The following is a 14772-nucleotide window of genomic DNA, read 5'->3' on the forward strand; positions in this document are numbered from 1 at the left end:
GTCAGGAGCATGTAAATCACATTCCCCTCTCCCCATAAACAGGACAGAATTAAATATTTAAAGGCCAAAGCTTCACTCCCATGCTTCAGAGTCCAGCAATGACACTAGTTTAACGAAATCGCCAGAGCATACACACTAAACTCTCCTACGAGAGACCACACTGCTGCACAGATCCTATATGCAAGTCTATGGATTTTTGATGGTCTCTCACCTGTACCAAAACCTCTTTTAAGTATGCAATGGCAGATTTGCGAATAGACGGGTGCTGCTCCATGTGCAGTACAGGATGAAAACATTCAGAGAACAATTTATGCAAATCCCAGCCACCCTGAAAAGCATTGCCTTACATTTTCTGTACATTTTTTAATAAATATTAAACACCATTACATTTCACCATTACATTTAAATTGGATTTTATTTTTCCTGGAGTGCTTCCCTTCTCTGTTTTAGCATATTTCCCTTTGCTGTGTCTTTTAAAAAGGTAATGCGACTGTAAAATGCTACGGCAGCATGCTAGAGAGGAGGCAGGGAGGGTCCTCGCTGATAGAGTTATCCTGCAGAAGAGTTGAAACTTTGACAGATAGAAACGTGTGGGATGATAAACAGATAATAGAGTATGGCGACTGGGGAATGTAATACCCTATTCTTAAAGTTTAAGAGGTTCATAGCATCAAATCATGGAATTTTGTTTAATTATCACTGTGAATTGCATTACCAACTTGTTATTAATATCAATGCCAATACGTGCTGTAATAAAAAATAAGAAAGAGATTCAATAATTTGGTTTGAGGGACTAGTATATAGCAAGTAAAGGGTATTAGCACACTTGTTTATTCTGCTAATTGTTATCAGGGCTATATCCAGGTATATTTTACATTTACCTGACCTAAAAAAATGAAAAGTTGGTCACTTAAAGTCGGTCAGTTAAAATGCCACAGTCTTTTCAAGAATAAGCTTACTGATTCTTGAGACATGGGACAAAACATGTCCCACCACTTTACCTGTCATTACATTTTTGAATAGGAACATATCAAATTTGAAATTAACTAGAGATGATCACTAGAATGTTCTGAACACAAATTAACCATTTCATTTGATTTTATTTTTATTTTATCAAAATTATGACATTACACTATACTTTATATAGATTAAAATATATATTATACTTAAGAAAAGCAGAAATATAAATATGTATCTTTAAAAAAAAAAAAACTACTACACTGTAAAAAACAAATTTCTTACTAAGTATTTTTGACGGATTTTCTGGGTTAAATATATAAACATTCTTAAAATAAGTAAAATTACCTGAGAAGCAAAAAGACATAAGATTTTTTTTTTTTTTTTTTTTTTTTTGCGGTGAAATTTAACAAAATTTAGTAATGTTTATGCTTATATCAAGAATAAAACTATTCTCCAATGTGATTCGAAAAATAAACGTATTTAACCTCCTGCGACCCCATGTCCACATGCATGGACGTTGTATTTTGGCTTCGCTATATGCGATACATAATTTAAATTAATTTAAACTGACTGAATACTTTTCACAAGACTCTAGACTGTCATTTAAAGGTTAAACTTCTGGCACACCAAGTCACGTGACACAACAACATGGCGTTGATTTCCGTGAAGCACTTCTACGGGCAACAAAAGTGCCTCTGGTAAGAAACCTTTTTACATATTTCATTGAAACCTGTTTGGGTGTAAAGAGTAGATGGAGCTAAAAATCAGTTCATCCATTAATTGAAGTGAATGGCAGATTTGTCAATATTTATAATACAAATATAACACATTATTGTGTGGTATCTGATGGTGTTGACCCATGGTGAGTTATAGGAACAGGAAAAAAACATGCATTTTGTGAGAAAAATGAAAAAGCAGGAGAATGCACTCAAACATACAATAGGTAAATGCCTCTGAAAATTAATCCAAAATTATTACTTGACACATAAACTTTAATTTGTTCAGTTTTGTAGCCTGTTTTGTCTTAAGAATCAGCAAGCTGCAATGTGGACGAGATTTTATGCCAACAGTCAAACTTCTAAGAACTACTCTGTCCCGGGGGCCTGGGTAGCTCAGCGAGTATTGATGCTGACTACCACCCCTGGAGTTGCAAGTTCGAATCCAGGATGTACTGAGTGACTCCAGCCAGGTCTCCTAAGCAACCAAATTGCCCCGGTTGCTAGGAAGGGTAGAGTCACATGGTGTAACCTCCTCGTGGTCACAATTAGTGGTTCTCGCTCTCAATGGGGCGTGTGGTAAGTTGTGGATCGCGGAGAGTAGCATGAGCCTCCACATGCTGTGAGTCTCTGCGGTGTCATGCACAACAAGCCACGTGATAAGATGCGCAGATTAACTGTCTCAGAAGCGGAGGCAACTGAGACTTGTCCTCCACCACCCGGATTGAGGTGAGTAACTGTGCCACCACGAGGACCTACTAAGTAGTGGGAATTGGGCATTCCAAATTGGGAGAAAAGGGGATAAAAAAGAAAAAGAAAAGAACTTCTCTGTCCCTATTTGAGCTCCACCCTTCAGGTATCAGCTGGTGAACTCACAGGAATGTCAGTAAAATACTTTATAGATGACTATTATCGTCTATTGATACCATAGGTCAACTCGGTTAGATTAAATGTACAAAATTGGGGACTTCATAATTACATGTTGAATGGAACATTGCGCTTTTAGACGTATTAACTCTGCCAGAAATCTGATGCTCTGTTATTTCTGCAATGCTGGGTCTCATAAACTGATTTCCCCCCTATTGAGTCTGGCCGTATTGACAAAGAGGAACGGAGGAGTATGGTGCACCAATATTTGCTAAAAAGCTTTTCCAAATACAGCAAAGTAGCTTGTTTTTCCCCCAGTATGTGAGTCTACACAATGACTCCATTTCACAGCCACAAAACCGGCACTATGGCCGAGATGCTGGCCGCTAGCCAATGGACCCTGTTACTTCAGTCAGATATCAAAAGACAGAGAGAGACGAGAAGAAAAAAGACAAAAAAGCACTATGAGAGAGGCTAGTTCACAGAGGCCTGCGTTCACATGAGAACTAGCGTTGTTTAGCGTTATAAACAATACAGGTTCTGGTGTCAACACGTGAGCCACTGTGAACGAGCCTCTCTCATGCTTTCATGAACACACAATGAGGGCATTTAAATTATGACCGAATATTCATTTTTGGGTAAACCAACCCTGTAATACCTCTTTTTGAGCTAACTGAGATTTTTCTAACAAAGTTGATACTTAAAAAAATATTAGTGAAAAATAACTAAGATCTCAACAGGATTACCACCCTTTTTGACAAATGAAATTCAATGACTTTTTCATATCTTTTCAGTAATTTGGGATTGCTGGAAACAGATTTTTTTTTAAATGATTTTGATTCAGACCAATTCACTAATGAATCATTCGGACCAATTTGTGAACCGTTTTGACCTATTCATTGATTCGCTCACAACAGTGTCTCCTGCACCGCCTTTCAGCAGTGGCACTATTAAGTCGCTACTGAATCTCCAGCACCACAGCAAAAAATTATAACATAAAATTAATTATAAAATTAATAATTCTACAATAGTAATGCCAAACAACACGTCTTTCTTTTGCTGGTTGCTCTCAAGAACAAACATGCATTGAGACTAGTCTAATCCTTTTCACGAACAACTGACTTGAGTCGGTTCTTTAAATGAATCACTACAAACGACTCACCATCTCGTGATTCGTCAGTGTGACGAATGATTCATTAAATCTGCTGACTGAATCAGAGTGATTAGTGAATTAACATCTGACTTACTGAACTTACTGAAGTCATGACTTGAATCCGAATCAAATGAAGAACTGTTTTGTGTTCTTAAAAGGTTTGTGAATTTTTTTCAGTTATTGCACTAATTGTTTATATAAAGATAAAAAAAAAAATTCCACATAAAATGCAACGTTTTTTAAATTTTTATTAAATGATATTTACGCATTATTTTACATTAAATATTTTTAAAAATCTATTTAAAGTACTACAAATACACTAATACTTAATACTATATTGCAAATATATATTTGCAGCTCCCCTGTTGCAAAAAAGCAGAATTCTGTAGGAAACACTAGTTCACAATCATCAAAAATTAAGATGGCTACACAAGAGCAAAATCTAGCAGGAAAACTAGTATGTATTTTCACCATACTTTTTATTTTATTTATTTTGATCTTTTCTCCCCAATTTGGAATGCCCAATTCCCACTACTTAGTAGGTTCTTGGCGCGGTTACTCACCTCAATCTGGGTGGTGGAGGACAAGTCTCAGTTGCCTCCGCTTCTGAGACCAAATATCCGTGCATCTTATCACGTGGCTCGTTGTGCATGACACTGCGGACACTCACAGCATGTGGAGGCTCATGCTACTCTCCGCGATGCACGCACAATTTACCACGCACCCCATTGAGAGCGAGAACCACTAATCACGACCACGTGGAGGTTACCCCATGTGACTCTACCCTCCCTAGCAACCGGGCCAATTTGGTTGCTTAGGAGACCTGGCTGGAGTCACTCAGCATGTCCTGGATTCGAACTCGTGACTCCAGGGGTGGTAGTCAGCGTCAAGACTCGCTGAGCTACCCAGGCCCCTATATTCACCATACTTTAAAGTAAAGTAAAAGTAAAGATACCTTTATGGGAATTAAATCAAGTAAAAGTTAATGTAGCTCATGAAAAAAAATGCTTAAGTAAAATTATTAAAGTAACTGATATTAAGTATAAAAAGTACAATTAATGGACTTTAAGTTAAGATCATTAAGTTACCTGTTTCAGGTTAAATGGGTTTTGCAAATGTTACTGTTAGACATAATCATGAGCGCATCGGTCATTATTGATTCATACACATGATACCTTGGTTAAATGTAAGTAACCACATTTTATTGACATTTGAACGGCTAAATATTACACAAATGAACAGTTCTTGAGGATAGGTGGAAGACTTTATCACACATAACTTCATCAGTATTTGACAACTTTCATACTGTTTAAGACAAAAATGTATCAGTTAATTTCTAGCCAAAAACCCAGATTAAAATTTACATGAACAGCCTCTTCTCTTTAGATTCTGAAGTGGGTTCCCCTTATGATTTGATTCAGATTCACGAATCGATTCTCTAAACTAATCACTCAGTCCGCATTTTGAACGATTTGACCGATTCAAAAGAATCAAATTCAAAAGATTCAACTCAAATGATTCATTTGCAAATCAAACATCACTATCGCCGAGCCGCATTCAATTTACATTTGCTGCTTTGCTGTTTTCAAAAGTAACGAAAGGGTCTGGAGAAATGTATCTAAGTAGAAGTATTTTTTTTTTTAAAGTAAAAGTCAACCAAAATATTTATATTTGAGTAAAATAGAAATATTCAAAAACTGTACTTAAGAACAGTATCAAAGTATTTGTATTTTGTTACTATACCGCATGAATATTCACTATAGAAATGTCCATGACTTTTCCATGATTTTTAAGATTTTAGCCATTTCCATTACTTTTCCAGGCCAAGAAATCACCATTTTTAAAATCCCTAATATTTCCAGGTTCTCCACCGTGGGAACCCTGACTGCATGAAGACTCCTGACATATGAAAGAGCAACCTCTGAGCAATAACATTTCGAGAAAGACTACAAAAAACAAAACATAAATGGCCACTCCAGTTGTCCATCTTCTGTGAGAACTTCAGAATACACAACATCACAACCAAAATCATCTATCAGATGTTTTTTAATAAAGCTATCAGAGGATCAGTTGTCTCGTGCTGTGTTTAGGTGCTAACACAATCTCAAGAGCGGCAGAGATGACTATTCTCTCTCGTCGCAATCCCCTGGCTGTTATCGTGTGGCTAAATCCATCTGGTGTACAGTATTAATCTACAGGTCTCTCACTATCAGCGTCTGTAATCACAGTTGCAGCGGCGAGATGCATGTGTATTACAGAGACCCAAGAGTGTTTCACCAAAAAACTGCTTATCTCTATATTCAGCACAAAATGAGAACAGACTGCTAGACTCAGCCTAAAGCCTTTAAACTCCAATACCCCACCTCTCTCTCCCACTTAATTAAAATCTAAGCTTTACGATATTCTGACATTTTTGGGGTGCGCGGTTTGACTTAAAGAGTGAGAGGAGTTTAAATGACGAGTGCACCGGCGCGAGGATTAAGAGGGCCAGACGACAGTTCTACTCTTTGGGTTTCGGGGTATTTGTTTCCCTCTCTCCGCTGGGAGAAACCAGCGCACACTTCATCTTGCACTTTACCGCCACTGCAATTTTAACATTTTCAATTAATCTCGCCAAGATTGAGGAGTGGAGCCCAAATCCCCTACAGTGATGGCAAGGACACGGGAATCTAGCTCCGACAGTGACCCAGTGGATATTCAATCAATTACCATTAATTAGTAATCTCTGATTAATTCTATTTGTTGATTAAGTCAATTAAAACCGAAAGCACTTGTTATCACAAATGAGTATAACGAATTCATATCGGCCATTTGTTCTCACACACATTCCCTCGGCTCACACTGCATTGAGTTTCATCAATGTCTGTCAGTCGCAGTTGCTTCAGTCCCCACGTGCTAACGAAGAGAAATACAACTGCAGTGTCAATGGAAAATAAAAGGAACTTGCCATGAATAGGACCTGAACTCTCATAAAAATAGAATCAGAGTTCAACAAATGGTGCTTAAAGGGATAGTTTACCAAAACATGAAAGTTCTGACATTATTTACTCACCCTTATTTTGTTCCAAACCCGCAGAGTAAAAAAATTGTGTAATTTTAATGGCAAAAGAATGCAAAAATGCTACAGTAAATAATTGTTAATTAGTTAACTGGTATTTATCATATACAGGTAATTCTCATGAAACCTGTCAAGAAAATGTCCTGGACCTATTTTACTCCAAAATCAAAATAAATATTATAAGTAATGATATTTTGCAAAAATGATACGTTTTTTGCATTGTGACACTATTTTCACGACAATACATTTAGTTAAAACGACATATTTTCTTGTAATAATAAGATAGTTATGTCATAAAAACGACATCTGTCATTTTAGTAAGATGTTTTGATCATCTGACAATTAACTTTTGGCTACGTATAATTTTCATGTCCCAGGCCACCTGTTCTTACAGTGCAGTGTATGCTACTCAGCAGCAAATGAATCCTACATGCAAAACTGTTTTATTTTGTGACATTCTGTACAGTCAGCATGGATTTCTGAATTTTTCTCCAGAATTGCAGGGTTCTGAGAAAAAAAAAAAAAAAAAAAAAAAAAAAATATATATATATATATATATATATATATATATATATATATATATATAAATGAAAAAAAATAAGCTGGACAAGGCCTATGTTTTCTAAACCATTTTAGTGTAAACTGCAGGCCAAGACATTTTGGAATGTTAACAAAAAGGACGAGAATATAATTTTTATTTTATATTGAATGTAATATAATTAATTACAATACTGTAATATTTTAATAGACTTTAAGCGTAACCATTGGGAGTTTTGCCAAACATTCATACATAAACCTATGTCGGGAATCTAACACAAAATGATATTAAAAAGCTATTATGGTGTAAAATAGTAACAGTAGCTATTTTAATGACAATTAGAGAATAATGCAAGAATTTCATCAGTCACTTAAACAGATCATGTTACAAATGATAGCTTATGATAATTATATTGAATGTGCTCATGAGAGATTGTTCATCATTAGTGCACTTGTCTAACATCAATTATTCTTTAGACAACGAATATATAAATATAGGGTTAGATTAGGACCACAATATTGTTTTGACAGTTTGCATGAGAATAACCCATACAATTAATGAAATTATATTAAATTTAACAATACATGTAATTTTACCGATATATATATATATATCATACTTATAAAAAAAAATACAAAAATTATTTTTTTAAAATAATAATAATAATAATAAATATATATATATATATATATATATATATATATATATATATATATATATATATATATATATATATATTTATTATTATTATTATATATATATAATCTTTTTTAAATAAGTATGATTTACCTTACAGTTATTATATGTGTATTATATTTAACAATACTTTTTTTTTAATAGGCCGTTCTCAGAAGTTCCTGCGTGACCCATCACATTTAATTACATATCATTCGAATCAAATAGTTTTGTTTCTTCTTATTTTTGACATCAGTTATGTATAGTACATGAACAGAAGTTTCATTTTTGGGTGAACTATCCCTTTAACCCTCAGAAAACGATGATCATCCATCTCAGGAGGTCAAACTATGTATGAGCCATTTTATTTTCTATTCATATTTCTATTATAAGAGTTTTGCAACGTTTCTACTCTGTTACCAGAATTTGTAACATGTCTAAATACCATTTAAAACTTTACTTGTGTGATGTAATTTCCAAGCAAAACATTATAAAAAAATCCAAATTAAATAGACATTTACAAATTAAAACTAATTAAAAATTACACCAAATTGGAAAACAAGTTTGCAAATAACAGGGTGGCAATTATTTTAGCCAAATTACACTCAGCAGGGGCTAGGTAGTTTGGGACCAAATATTGGTTTGTAGTTATTGAACATAAATGAAACTTAAAGGTAAATTAAACTGATATTTCCCAGAATTTTAAGAAAAAAAATGTGTTTGATCATAACAATAACATTGGTAACTGGGTTCAATGGTTGCGGCAAACTTAACCAATCTGCACATAAGACTAACGCAAATTAAACAGCCATATAATACAGGGAATAAGATCACAATAAAGGATCCTGTTTTGCATTCAGTTTGACTTCTTCCATTTTATCTTAATTACCAAGACCAAAATGCATTTGCTTGCGTCAGATTGTCAGTGACCTTCCTCCACAAAGCCAATCATTATAGATGCGTATATCTAATTATTTTTCCCTTTAAGAGAAAAAATGACAATGTTTTCAAAATCAGACCAATGTCTTACAAACGGTAGATGTCCTCTTTACTGTGCTAACGAAAACAAATGGCAGGAAAGTGATAACGTTGCCATCATTGACGACATTTTCTCATTAGTGCCTGTAAATGAACGCGAACGCGATGGACATATAATGAAAAATAAGGCTCTGTGTGTGTGTGTGTGTGTGTGTGTGTGTGTGTGCAGCCAGTCGATTGTATGTAATAAACAGGCCTGTCACCTGTCTGCTCCCCATTACCTGCTGATAAGACGCTAACTCTGCGCTTGGCACTCTCGCGCGCCCGTCCCAGAACAGACTTAATGTGGTTAGCACTTGCCAAGGAACAGGAGTTTCTTATTCCTAATCATGGAGAAAGTATTGATATTATATCTGCGCCGTCACATTCAATCAGCTGGACGGGCGCTGGAGGATGAGGCCCCGGGGCCCCATGCTGCGGCGAGCTGATCAAAGGTGCCGAGAGATGTGGAGATGGACTCCGATTCAAATGCTTCAGCAAAGATTCAGTCTGGTTTCCATTTAGTCTAATTCTCTCGTGGAATGCCTTTAATAGGAACGTGGTTTAGAGTTGTAGGTTTCTTTGGAAGTGCTCCTGAAATGACAGCTCTCTCTCTTCCTCTTTCCAAAAGGACAACATTAGCTAAGACAAAGGTGACCATCTAAAAAAAACAAAAAAAATAATATGCTCTTTGTTATGTCTAGACTCAATACATTTGCAGCAAGTTAGGACTTGTGCATACTTTCAGAATTTAAAGATTTGCTCCCTTTCAATTCATGAGTTGGAATCGAATTGGCCATGCCCCTCAGGCTATTATATTGGAATTAAATTGGAATGACGAGTAGAATTTACTGAAATGCAATTCTAAGAAATTCAGCACAGTCATAAACCAGATAAATTTAAGTAGTACACAACAACACAACAAAACGGGCAAGAACAGATAACTAAGACCAAAAGCATTCTTGCACTAAAAAAGCTAGATGCAGTACAAAGCATAGAACAGAACACAGGTTTCTCGAGACACACTTTTAAAAGTTATTTTTTTTACCTGACACGGCACAAAAAATGTGGCGCGAGATGTGGTACAATGGTCAAAGACATCCATCTAGCAGATGTTTACATAGAAAAACCATTGAAAAACAGTGTGGATGGATGCAAAAACGCTTTCGGTGTGAACAGCCTTCAGATGTTCTATTTAAGGTTTCTTAAAAGCTGCTTCATGTTGTTTGGCTACATTTTTAAGATTTTAAGGTAAATTAGAGCAATCTGGGAAATGAGTTCTTCCAACATGGATCAAATGATTGTATTAAATATATATATATATATATATATATATATATATATATATATATATATATATATATATATATATATACACAGTATATATACACACACACACACACACACACACACACATATATATATATATATATATATATATATATATATATATATATATATATATATATATATATATATATACACATACTGATGAGCCAAAACATTATGACTATCTGCCTAATATGCTGTTGGTTCTCTGCGTGCCACCAAAACAGCACCGACCTGCCAAGACATGGACTCTACAAGACCCCTGAAGGTGTCCTGTGGTATCTGGCACCAAGACATTAGTAACAGGTCCTTCAACTCATGTAGTTGCGAGGTGAAGCCGCCATGGATTGGACTTGTTGGTTCAGTACATCCCACAGATGCTCAATTGGTTTGAGATCTGGGGAATTTGGAGGCCTTGAACTCTTCATCATGCACCTCAAACCATTCCTGAACAATGTGTTCAGTGTGGCAGGGTGCATTATTCTGCTAAAAGAGGCCACTGCCATCAGGGAATACCATTGCCATGAAGGGGTGTACCTGGACTGCAATGATGTTTAGGTAGGTGGCATGTGTCAAATTGACGTCCACATGAATGGCCGGACCCAGAGTTTCCCAGCAGGACAGAGCATCACACTCCCTCCACCGGCTTGTCATCTTCCCACAGTGCATCCTGGTGCCATCACTTCCCCAGGTAAATGGTGCATACGTACATAGCCATCCACATGATGTAAAAGAAAACGGGACTCCTCGGACAGGCGACATTCTTCCACAGCTCCAAAGTCCAGTTCTGACGCTCGCGTGCCCATTGTAGCTGCTTTCAAAAGTGGATAGGGGTCATCATGGGCACTCTTGACTGGTCTGCGGCTATGCAGCCCTATAAGCAGCAGGGTGTGATGCACTGTGTGTTGTGACACATTCCTCCCATTACCATCATGAAAATTTTCTGTGACTTATTAGACTTTTCTGTGACTTATTAGACAGAGTAGACCTTCTGTCGGTTCGGACCAAACAGGATAGCCTTCGTTGACCTCGCACATTGATGAGCCTTGGGCGCCCAACACCCTGTCGCCGGTTTGTGGTTTGTCCCTCCTCGGACCACTGTCGGTAGGAACTCATCACTGCTGACCGGGAACACCCCACAAGCCTTGCTGTTTCAGAGATGCTCTGACCCAGTTGTCTGGCCATAACAAACTGGCCCTTCTCAAAGTCACTCAGGTCATTACTTCTGCCCATTTCTCCTGCATTCAACACGTTGACTACGAGAACTGATTGTTTGCTTACCATCTAATCTACCCAGACCTTAACATGTGGCCTTGTTAGGAGATGATCAACGTTATTTGCTTCACCTGTGGGTGGTCATAATGTTTTGGCTCATCAGTGTATATTAGTTGTCAGGATCCAGCCACTTCTGTTGGTTTAGTTTATTGTTTTTGTGGCTGGATTCTGACATCCATGTTTTGTTCTGTCTTGTGTGAACACATGGCTTTGGATTTGTTTTAATAGCCATGTGTTCTTGTCTCTTGTCTATAGTGTCAGGATCCTGTCACTTCGTTTTTATCATTTTGTGACTGGATCCTGACTCTCGTATCGTGTGTGTGTGTGAGAGGGTATTTGGCTTTGTTTGGGTTTTTCATTGCCACATGCTCTTCAGTCTTGAGTGAAAACCCTGCCCTCTCGTTTGTCCTGTTATCAATTCATTAGTTGCACTTTCCTCGTTACCCTCCTTGTTTTCTCCCCTATTTAAGCTCCCCTCATGTTCAGTCCTGTGCCAGATTGTTTTGTAAGGTTTGCCAGTGTGTGAGTTTCATGTATTCTAGTCTTGTCTCCAGTTGGTTCCTGAACTTCGATCAGCCTTGTCTTTGTTTATCTTTTAGTTTTTTAGTTTTTTTTTTTTTTGCCCTGTTTTGTTGTTCCTCTCCCTCATGAGAGTTTTTGTTTGTATTTTGTTTATTTTTTAATAAAGCCTGTTGAAATTGCCTTTGCATTTGGGTCCTCCCTCAAATTAACGTGACAATTTGTGCTGTCAGTCAAAATTTTGTCAAAATTATTTTATTTTTTGGATTTTTTCCCTTTTTCTCCCAGTTTGGAATGCCCAATTCCCAATGTGCTTTTAAGTCCTCGGGGTCACGTAATGATTCGCCTCAGTCCGGGTGGCGGAGGACGAATCCCAGATGCCTCCTCATCTGAGACCATCAACCTGCGCATCTTATCACGTGTCTTGTTGAGCACATTGCCACGGAGACATAGCGCGTGTGGAGGCTCCACGCCATCCATCGCGGCAACTACGCTCAACTTACCACGCCCCACCGAGAACGAACCACATTATAGCAACCACATTACCCCATGTGACTCTACCCTCCCTAGCAACCGGGCCAATTTGGTTAGGGGACCTGGCTGGAGTCACTCAGCACACCCTGGGATTCGAACTAGCAAACTAGCGAACTCCAGAGGTGGTAGCCAGCATTTTACCACTGAGCTACCCAGGCTACCCAAGTTTTTGATTTTGAAAGTGCTGAAATTTGACAATATATGTACTTCTTTTCCTGTTAGAATGCATTTATTTACATCTTAGGAAAGAAAACCACAATATGTAACAATATGATGCTTAATTAACACAAAGCATCATATTGTTTGAAACAAAGCCTTCCACAGTATAAAGATAGAAATGCACTAGAATAGTCCCAATTCAAGTAACATTAAACGTTTCCCAAAGTCTAATTGGGAGGTTGACTAATTGAAAGAACTAGTCCCCAAATAGGTTCCATTTTCATTGCAATGGTTATTAAATCTCTTAAACTCTTAAACTCTCATCCACCACAACATGAATCTGCCGGTAGACTGTGGCTATCCGCTTTCCTACATCATGAACCATGAAACTGCGTTCATGATTCGCGTTAGGGCGCCAATGCCAAGAGGCGCTTTGAACTTCGAATGAAAAGCACTTCATTCTGCGTTTTGGTGATAGTTAAGACTTGACAAGCTTCGTTTTTCGCCCCTTTCAAATGTTTTTACAAATGAAGAAAAAGAAAAAGTTTATTCTACAAAAATATCTAAAAAAGATATTAAGGTATCTTTAATACGTCTGAAGTTATAAGCACTCCAGCTTTGGAAAAACAACACATAAAAGTGTTGTTTCCAATTTTTGGTCTCACACCATTGGCATCTAATGCAACAATGGGTGCTGAAGTCAACAGATTTTAGTAATAGACCTACCTATATCTGTGTAAATATAAAATAATGTCACTGCCACCTTTATAAAGTTATTTTTTTAACCTGTAATTTTGCTGCAAATCATGACCCCGCTCTAAAAAAGTGTTGATTATTCAGCTAAATATTGACCCATGGCATTTAATATTTTGGCTTTCATCATCATTTATGAAGGCTTATTTCTCAAAAACAATAATTAAAGCCTGGGATCTCTGGTTGAGTTGGCACTGAATGACCACTCTCTTTAACAAGCTGCACAATTTGAGGTATCATTCATGTCCGTAGCACAAATGGTGTGTGACAAGTTACAAACTGAAGTTTAATACATAGAGTTGGGGTTTTTGAAGAATCCCTAACTCTAAATCTGAGCAATAGTAACAGTGATATTTGCCATAGCAAGACATCACCACAAAATGGAATATATCTGTATTGTATATTTATAGAGATTTATAGAAAGGTATTGTAAGTAAAAGTTGTTATATAATGACAAAACCTGGCATGCAGTTCTTGCAGTCTCTCCCCTGCCTGTCAGGAAATGTCCAACCCTCGTGTTTTAATATCATGAAGGCACACTATTAAAGCCAAGACAGTTATTAATGAAAGAAGTGAAATTGGCAGTCAACTACTCTGAACTGTCTGAACAGTGAAGGTTAAGATACAATAGTGTCTAATTTTAGTCGACTCCTCTCCCCCCTAGCAAGTGAAGAACTTAATGCTTTTTATTCAGCGGAAGACAGACATTTTTATGATGACATTTTAAAGGGTGACCATACCTGTTACACATACTGAAGTGCCAAGCTCTCTCTCCTTTTTAAACATATTTCGGGGATCTACATGGAACAGATGCTGAAATTCCACAAGTCCCAGTCTTGAGGTTTTTATGTATTGTATCTGAGTTGAGGATAAAAACCCTCAAACTGCTTATGTCCAATATAAATTTCAAGTTGTCTCAAACTCCTGTCCGATTTAATCCAAAAGGCCTTTCGGTTTGGCATTGCAACTGTAGAAGCAGTGTGGACGACAACAATCTTATCAATATTTCCAATCTTTGCATTATTCTTTTCTCTGGACTCTTCCTGAGAAATCAATGCAAGTGTTATTTGGCTTCATGGCATTTTATCAAACAGGAAATCTTGCCTTATTTCCCCCTCCTGATCATTTAGCCTTGTGTATATTTAAAGCTTCTACTCACTTATGTTTGTCACTCAGCGGGTAAAAGGTAATCAACTTGCCGACCCGTGTTTTGACGCGT

General features: G+C 37.0%; 1 protein-coding gene across 3 annotated transcripts in view; it reads right to left on the reverse strand.

Moving 5' to 3' along the window:
- Positions 1–14772, reverse strand: part of LOC127455486 (A-kinase anchor protein 6-like) — a 202704-nt gene that overhangs the window by 12310 nt on the left and 175622 nt on the right. The window lies entirely within an intron of this gene.

Source organism: Myxocyprinus asiaticus, chromosome 17 (assembly GCF_019703515.2).
Source record: "Myxocyprinus asiaticus isolate MX2 ecotype Aquarium Trade chromosome 17, UBuf_Myxa_2, whole genome shotgun sequence".
NCBI classification, from domain to species: domain Eukaryota; kingdom Metazoa; phylum Chordata; class Actinopteri; order Cypriniformes; family Catostomidae; genus Myxocyprinus; species Myxocyprinus asiaticus.